Consider the following 8,956-nt stretch of genomic DNA (forward strand, 5'->3'; position numbering starts at 1 on the left):
GGTTTCATACTGCAGTCGTATTTTTTCGACATTTTGCACGATAATTCAAAAACTATGATGCATAAAAATAAATTAAAATCTGTTTTAGAATATACAGGTGAAGACCTTTCATTATGATATCCCACTTGATATAGTAATCTCACTTCGAAAGTTGAAAATACTAATTCTTAGTTCATGACCACAATTTAATTTTTTTGTGTGATATAATAAAAATATCCCCAACTTATAGGAACTGACTTTATTCCATTTAGACAATACTTAATAAACTTCAATCTTAGTTCTAAACTATTAACTTCTTCAAGACATAATTATAAATTCTAATTTTCCCTGCTTCAAATCAATAGCTCCCGCTCTTATTGCCGCCATTTTTACCTCCCCTCATAATTCTTTTTTTAAATTCAACTGTAGGCAAAGCAATGTCGCTAACAATCGGCCATTCTGACTTCATGTCTGTCCTCAGACATTCAGGCTCAATTGAAAAAGATTCTCATTCTATCAAACTCATAGTTTTATCTTGATTTCATGATCACTAACTTTTCATTAATCAAACCACTTCTTTGGTTGAATTCGAAAAATTTCATCTTTTCTTGTCAGGGTTTCTTATTTTATCAAACTTTATATTAATTTCATAATCACCTAAACATAATTACTTAAACCAAACTATTTTTTTGGTTGATTGTTGCATTCGAAGTATTTCATCTTTTCTTGACAAGGGTTCTCATTCCATCAAACTCATAGTTTTATCTTAATCTCATAATCATCACCTTTGCTTAAACTAAACCGCTTTTTTGGTTGATTGTTGCATTCGAAGAATTTCATCTTTTCTTGGCAGGGGTTCTCATTTCATCAAACTCATACTTATATCTTAATCTCATAATCACCATCTTTGTTTAACCAAACCACTTCTTTGGATGATTGTTACATTCGAACTTGTCAGGGGTTCTTATTTCATCAAACTCATAGTTTAATATTAATTTCATAATCACCATCTTTACTTCAACCAAACTATTTCTTTGGTTGATTGTTGCATTCGAAGAATTTCGTCTTTTCTTGACAAGGGTTCTCATTCCATCAAACTCATAGTTTTATCTTAATCTCATAATCATCACCTTTGCTTAAACTAAACCGCTTCTTTGGTTGATTGTTGCATTCGAAGAATTTCATCTTTTCTTGGCTGGGGTTCTCATTTGATCAAACTCATACTTATATCTTAATCTCATAATCACCATCTTTGTTTAAACCAAACCACTTCTTTGGATGATTGTTACATTCGAACAATTATTTCGTTTCGGCCATCCTTTTCTTAGAATGTCCTCATTCACACATCAGACAGACATAGACATCAGTTTAATATTCATGATCATTGTCAATGATGCCTAATGGCCGCAAACTAATAGTCTCAGTCTCTTATTATGATCGTCATCATATCCCCAACGTCATGACATCAGTAAAACATCCATGATCGTTCGTCAATAATGCTTATTATTACTTGTCACCTTAATTAACTATATCATTTACGCCATGACAGCCCGCTCACTAGCCTATGGTCATTCTCTTATCATCTTAATCATCATCTTAATTAATTATATCATTTACGCCATGGTGGCCCGCTCACCAACTTGATGGCCGCAAACTAATAGTCTCATTCTCTTATGGTGATCGTCATCATATCCACAACGTCATGACATCAGTAAAATATCCACGATCGTTACGTCAATGATGCCTGAAAGGAACAAAATAAAAAACTATTAAGCAGTATCTGAGTTCTTTAAATGTGTAAATGCAGTGTAACTTTAGAGATATACTCACTTATTATTAATTGTCATCTTTAACTAACTATATCATTTACGCCATGGCAGCCCGCTCACTAGCCTATGGTCGCAAACTTAATAGTCTCATTCTCTTATCATCTTAATCATCATTTTAATCATTATTTTAATCATCATCTTAATCATCATCTTAATTAACTATATCATTTACGCCATGGTGGCCCGCTCACCATCCTGATGGCCGCAAACTAATAGTCTCATTCTCTTATGGTGATCGTCATCATATCCACAACGTCATGACATCAGTAAAATATCCACGATCGTTACGTCAATGATGCCTGAAAGGAACAAAATAAAAACAATTAAGCAGTATCTGAGTTCTTTAAATGTGTAAATGCAGTGTAACTTAAGAGATATACTCACTTATTATTAATTGTCATCTTTAACTAACTATATCATTTACGCCATGGCAGCCCGCTCACTAGCCTATGGTCGTAAACTTAATAGTCTCATTCTCTTATCATCTTAATCATCATTTTAATCATTATTTTAATCATCATCTTAATTAACTATATCATTTACGCCATGGTGGCCCGCTCACCATCCTGATGGCCGCAAACTAATAGTCTCATTCTCTTATGGTGATCGTCATCATATCCACAACGTCATGACATCAGTAAAATATCCACGATCGTTACGTCAATGATGCCTGAAAGGAACAAAATAAAAACTATTAAGCAGTATCTGAGTTCTTTAAATGTGTAAATGCAGTGTAACTTAAGAGATATACTCACTTATTATTACTTGTCATCTTTAACTAACTATATCATTTACGCCATGGCAGCCCGCTCACTAGCCTATGGTCGCAAACTTAATAGTCTCATTCTCTTATCATCTTAATCATCATTTTAATCATTATTTTATTCATCATCTTAATCATCATCTTAATTAATTATATCATTTACGCCATGGTGGCCCGCTCACCAACCTGATGGCCGCAAACTAATAGTCTCATTGTCTTATCGTGATCGTCATCATATTATCCACAACGTCCTGGCAATAACATGGCACATTTTGCTATAAGTAATATCTTCTGCATATTTCAATAGCTTATACATTTTGTTTCTTGTATGACATCAATCTCTTTATCAAACTATGATCTTTAAATTGTACCGCATTTACATCTTGATCATCATTACAGATTCTTGCTGAAACAGAAATAAAAACAAAGCAGCAACAAAATCACCATTAAAAGGTGGTACATAATTTATTATTGTTAATTGTCGTGTTTTAAAAACGTTTAACTTTCAAGAGTAAAAGATTAATTTTTTTATTACGATTCCCGCGCATAATTTTTTGCGCAAATATATATTTTTTCAGATTTTTTTTTAATGTGCTGTTTAGTAATTTTTTTTTAATTTTACAAAAAATTATATCACAATTAAAATATTTTAAGTCATCTACGATTCACCAGGCTGCATGGTCTACGACCTTTGCCTTTTCGAGGAACGAATCGAAATATGCATACTACACCTATACAGCTGCATTCCAATTTATGATTGATCCAAAAAGATAACAAATATGGCGATACTGATCACGTGACTTTATTTTGACTTGACCTCTAGTGATGCGCTATTGCTGAACTAACTATATTGGGAATGTGGACGTTTGAATGAATTAACTCTGATGTAAAGAATTATATTTTCATTTTATGCACTTGCAAAACTTATAAGTCCGTAAACACTATTACGAGAACGCAATATAAAATAACTTTATATATCTATTGATGGTTCGTAAACAATGGGGCCGATTCTGTTGTACACAATGCTATATTAAAATAATTTGATTTAAATAACTCGATCAATTTCCGATTCTGAACGAATTATCGATGTGTACGGTCCCTGACATTCATACATTTTTCGTCTGTGGTTGCAATGTCTAAAGAAATTAAAGAATGCGAAACGTCAAACTAGCATTTTAGTTTACTCTGTGGATCTTAATTTTGTTTTCATTTCATTTTTAATAAAAATTTTGCTTAAATCATGGATAAAAAGAATGAATTTTACGTGTAGGTATATTTGATATGTTGTTCGTGGACCACAAGGCATTAGTGAGTGTTTTAAACTGTTTTATCATCGGGAAAAGTGTTAACGACGTTTATGTCACGGTGCTTTTTACTTCGAACAAAACTATGGAAATATGAACTGATATAGGTAGTTTGTACATCAACAGCTAATAATATTTGTAGTAGCAATACCAAAGATTATTTTTAATGCCGGCATAGGTACTTTTCTCTAGAATCGTTACACGTTTCGTTATACGCATATATATTTTTTTTGTTAAAATAATCAAAATATACCTAGTGTATTATTTTAATAATTTCGACTGTAATATAAATTCTTATAAACATTTTATAAATCAATAAACTGATTGATTGCCTCCTAATGCCCTATTCATTTTAAAATTATTAAATTTCTACATTTTGATGAAATAATAAATCGACATTAATTAGTTTGACATCATACAACTTTTCTCACTTCCAGATTCTCCCGGGTTAGGTTATCCCATAGATTATCTACTAAGTATATTGTTATCCTATAAGTTATTGGTAGGCTCAAAAGAGCTAGAACCCAGAGCCGTAAAACCAGTAAAAAAAAAGTTATCGATCTGTGGTCAATGAAGTGTAGTTAATAAATAAAGACCTTAAAGGACTGTTATCCAGGGCCGTAAACTAAAAAAAATAAATAAATAAACCTTTATTTTATGTTTCACCCAGTTTTTTTTTTACCCTTTTTTTTTGGTCGGTGTGTTTTACTACATTTTTCATTCGGATTCGTCCAGAATCACAGAGTACATTATATATACTGGTATAGAGACGACAGCTAATCTTTCGTAGTGGCGCCATCTGTTTCTAATTGCAGTAACTATTGTATGTAAATTATTTTTAATTTTTTCCGGCCTTGGATACTAGTTTTTTAAGGTCAACTATATAGCTATACGTATAACAGGTATAACACGTGTGCAGGTTTGATTCATTATTATATTTTATAGGTAGTGACTTCAAAGAAAATACGAATCAAAAATTATAATCCCGCTTAGGTACACGTCGCAATATGGCAGAAATTCAGTCTTATTCTTAGTTCGGCCGCATTATTTATTATTTTATACATTGAAAGAAGTACTTTCAGTACTAAAAGTTGAGGTAATAAAACAAAACCCGTAATTTATTATTTAAAACTAAATTTTCTTTTTTTCTTTACACATGATTTTTGTACTGCTTCTCTATAGGTATTAGGTTATGTTGAATTTAGCATGATTTTAAAAGTGAATATCCCAGCAGTACACTTGAATGGATGGATCACGGATGCAGTAAGACTGCGTAAACAAAAATGTGGCACAAACATGGATGTCAAGGTTGCTATAGTACTCTTATTATAAATGCGAAAGAGTGTTTGTTTGTTGGTTTGTCCTCCAATCAAGTCGCAACGTGCAACGGATTGACGTGATTTTTTGCATGGGTATACTATAGACTATACATATAGTCTATGGGTATAGATATAGACCTAGAGAGTGAAATAGGCTACTTTTTATCCCGGAAAATTAAAGAATTCCCTCAGTGTTTTTAAAAACCTAATTCCACGCTGATGAAGTCGCGGGCTTCAGCTAGTAGCATAGGAGTAATAGTGTCCTGTGGCTAGTAGCACCTAGTAGTAAATAAAACTTTTTGAGTCGTAGAGATCTTCTTCTTCTTCTTAATTTGCTTTATGGGAAGTCGTAGAGATACCAGATTACAGTGCGACAAGGCTCTCTTGCCACTTGATTGACATTGACAGGGGGGCGCTATTGGAGAACAAAGGCTTAGAATATTCAAACAAGAACAAAGGGGACACTTGACGGCACCGTTAGTTCCGATTTCGCCACGCGCCAAGATAGCCTTGTCGCACCGTAATTTATTTTTTGATAAAACGCCATCTAGTTCTAATTGCACAAACTAAAATAATGGAGATTTTTTATACTAAACAACATTAGTTCTATCTGTTAAGACCCTGTCCAGAATTTGGACAGTAAACACTAGACACGACGTTACTGGTTTTTTTTTTTAATTTAAAATGCTATGTTATACTTTATTAAGTTTAATAAAACAAAGATATTGTGATGATATTACTTTTGTTTTAAATAGTTCACACTCAACTTAGACACAAGTTTTACCTCTTTCATTGTTACTATGTTAAATATTAAGCAACAACAATGAAAGAGATAAACTTGTATCAAAATAACCTCGAAAAATTATAACAACAATAGGTGTAGGATAAGGGCTATATATAGCAGAACAACAGAACCATAGTTATGGGTATATCTAAGAAAATTAGTTCGTACACCAACTACTAGGAGTGCTGATTTCCTTGATGGTTTCGTATAATATTTTCCGCGAGTGATAACTCTATACCCTAATATAATACTACTCTATTGTTTATGATTCCGGACTTTTCCTAAAGTCCATTTGAATATTTTAAAATATAAATTATTATAATATCTATGTTCTGCATTTTAGTCGAGACAAAATCAAAACTCAATTTAACACTCAAAGTACATAGGTACTTTAATAAACGAATAAAAATAGGTACTCACAAAATTGTGGGCGATGAGTAATCTTCACTTCGGAACTAATAAAAATATCCCCAACTTATAGGAACTGACTTTATTCCATTTAGACAATACTTAATAAATTTCAATCTTAGTTCTAAACTATTAACTTCTTCAAGACATAATTATAAATTCTAATTTTCCCTGCTTCAAATCAATAGCTCCCGCTCTTATTGCCGCCATTTTTACCTCCCCTCATAATTCTTTTTTTAAATTCAACTGTAGGCAAAGCAATGTCGCTAACAGATATAACCCTAAATTCACGGTTTTCAGATTTTTCCCCAAATTTCAGCTATAAAATCTACCTACCTGCCAAATTTCATGATTCTAGGTCAACGGAAAGTACCCTGTAGGTTTCTTGGCAGACAGACGGACAGACAGACAGACAAGAAAGTGATCCTATAAGGGTTCTGTTTTTCTTTTTGAGGTACGGAACCCTAAAAACATGACTTCTCACGCGCCATTTTAACTTTATGTGTCAAGTTAGGTAGGTAGAAAACATAACTCCTCCTTTTTTGAAAGTCGGTTAAAAAGTAGCCTATGTTACTTTCTGGTTAATTCTCTACTTGTCTGTAAAAGTCCCGTCAAAATAGGTTCAGTCGTTCAGAAGATTAGCCCGTTCAAACAGACAGACAGACAGACATTTTTTTAAAAACGTGTGATTCAGTTATTGTAGAGTTTAAATAACCATATGAGCTTAATATGAGGTAGTTATTTCGAAATTACAGACATACACTTCCCTTTTTAACCGACTTCAAAAAAAGGAGGAGGTTCTCAATTCGTCGGAATCTTTTATTTATTAGAGAAGAAGAAGAAAGAAAGAAGATAGAAGAAAGAAGAAAAGAAGAAGAAGATGAGCTTAATAGGTATGAGGTGGTTATTTCGAAATTACATACAGACACTTCAATTTTATTTATTCAGTATATATACCTACCTACTTAGTATAGATAATCTAAGGTCCGCCGTGGGTATGGTTTCCATACTTCAGTGCTCGTCTACCTTTATTTAAATCTAAATAAATTAAAATAATTACGAATTAACATTTTTTTTTTGTTAAAAAGAATATTAGCCATATTAAATGACTAATATTCCCCTTACCTCTCCAATTAAGCGTCAGGCTTGTGCTAGGAGTAGGTACGACAATAGTGCAACGGGCGGGATTTGAACCGTCGTCCTTTCGGTTTTCAGTCCACTCCTATACCGGTTGAGCTATTGAGGCTCTAAACATGGAGATTGGAGGTTTATTAGATTGTACAGACCTATCAAAATGCTTTATCTTCAGACGGCGCGGTGGGCGTGTGATATTGCAGACGGACGCGGACCAGCCCGCTCCGATTCGCTCCATGGCATAGGAAGAGTATCGTCCATGGTAGCGAAGACACGTCTAGAGTCTAGACTGATCAGGCCTTCCGCCTAGATGTACGGAATACTAAAAGAGCGAGGCCCAACTCGCACTCGGTCGGTTTTTATGATCACAATATCAGAAATATTCAGAATCAGATACCTATCGATTTTGAAAGAAGGTACCAAGTTATTCAGTAACCTAGCTCTAGTCTAGGAAGTAGGAACACATAATACATGCATAATTCCACAAAATCTAATTTATTATCATCCTAAAAACCTTCGCTTTTACACCAATGATACCCGTTTCTACTTTAGCTCTAAATAATCGATTGCCGAAAATCGGATTTTTCATGAATTTTGGCTAGGTAGGTCGACCTTAAGAATGAGATTTTGGCTTTGTGTTCTCTGTCACTCATACCTATGTCGGGTTTTGTCGGTCACAACGACAAAGATAATGCTCTACAAAACTGCTATCTCTTTCTAAGATTATTTTTTGCCGCGTACACATCCGGTAGGTATCTACCTATCCGAGACCTATCCCATAGAGCAGGGGTTCCCAATTTTATTTGGCCATGGGACCCTAATTGATCATACTTTTTTTGGCGGAACGCTAGCTGGCTATTTTGATAATGATAAATAATAATTATTATAAGTATTGCAAAACATTTATTGTGACAAATAAATACTATGACGTTAATTACCTCCGTGGCGCAGTGCGTGCACTGTTGTATTCAAAGATCCACCCGATTTGATTTGAGGCTTCGGCCGCGGCTATAGTTACCACCCGACCGCTAAAGATGTAACGCCAAGCGATTGAGCGTTCCCAGTAAGATGCCGTGTAGAAACCGATTAGGAGTATACTTACCGGGTAGCTTCCATCTTAGACTGCCGCGTAGGCGTGACGGTGCGGCGCGGTTATGAGTCTTTTCCACAAACGCATCATTTAGGTAACTCTCGGACAGACCGTGGAACCCCTGTGACCCTTGGGACCACCAATTGGGAATCGCTGCTAGAGATGTACAAAACATGTACAAAACACACCAAAACATTCATCCAAGACTGTCCAAGAGTGGTCCAAAACATAAGACCTATCCAAAGTCTATTCTCTATAGTCTAAGTCCAAAGTGTGGTGCTCTTGTGGTGCTAGACTAGTGTATATTGATCTGTGGTGTGGTGTCTTGTAAGGTGTCATCAACTGT

Source organism: Maniola hyperantus, chromosome 8 (genome assembly GCF_902806685.2).
Source record: "Maniola hyperantus chromosome 8, iAphHyp1.2, whole genome shotgun sequence".
Lineage (NCBI taxonomy): Eukaryota > Metazoa > Arthropoda > Insecta > Lepidoptera > Nymphalidae > Maniola > Maniola hyperantus.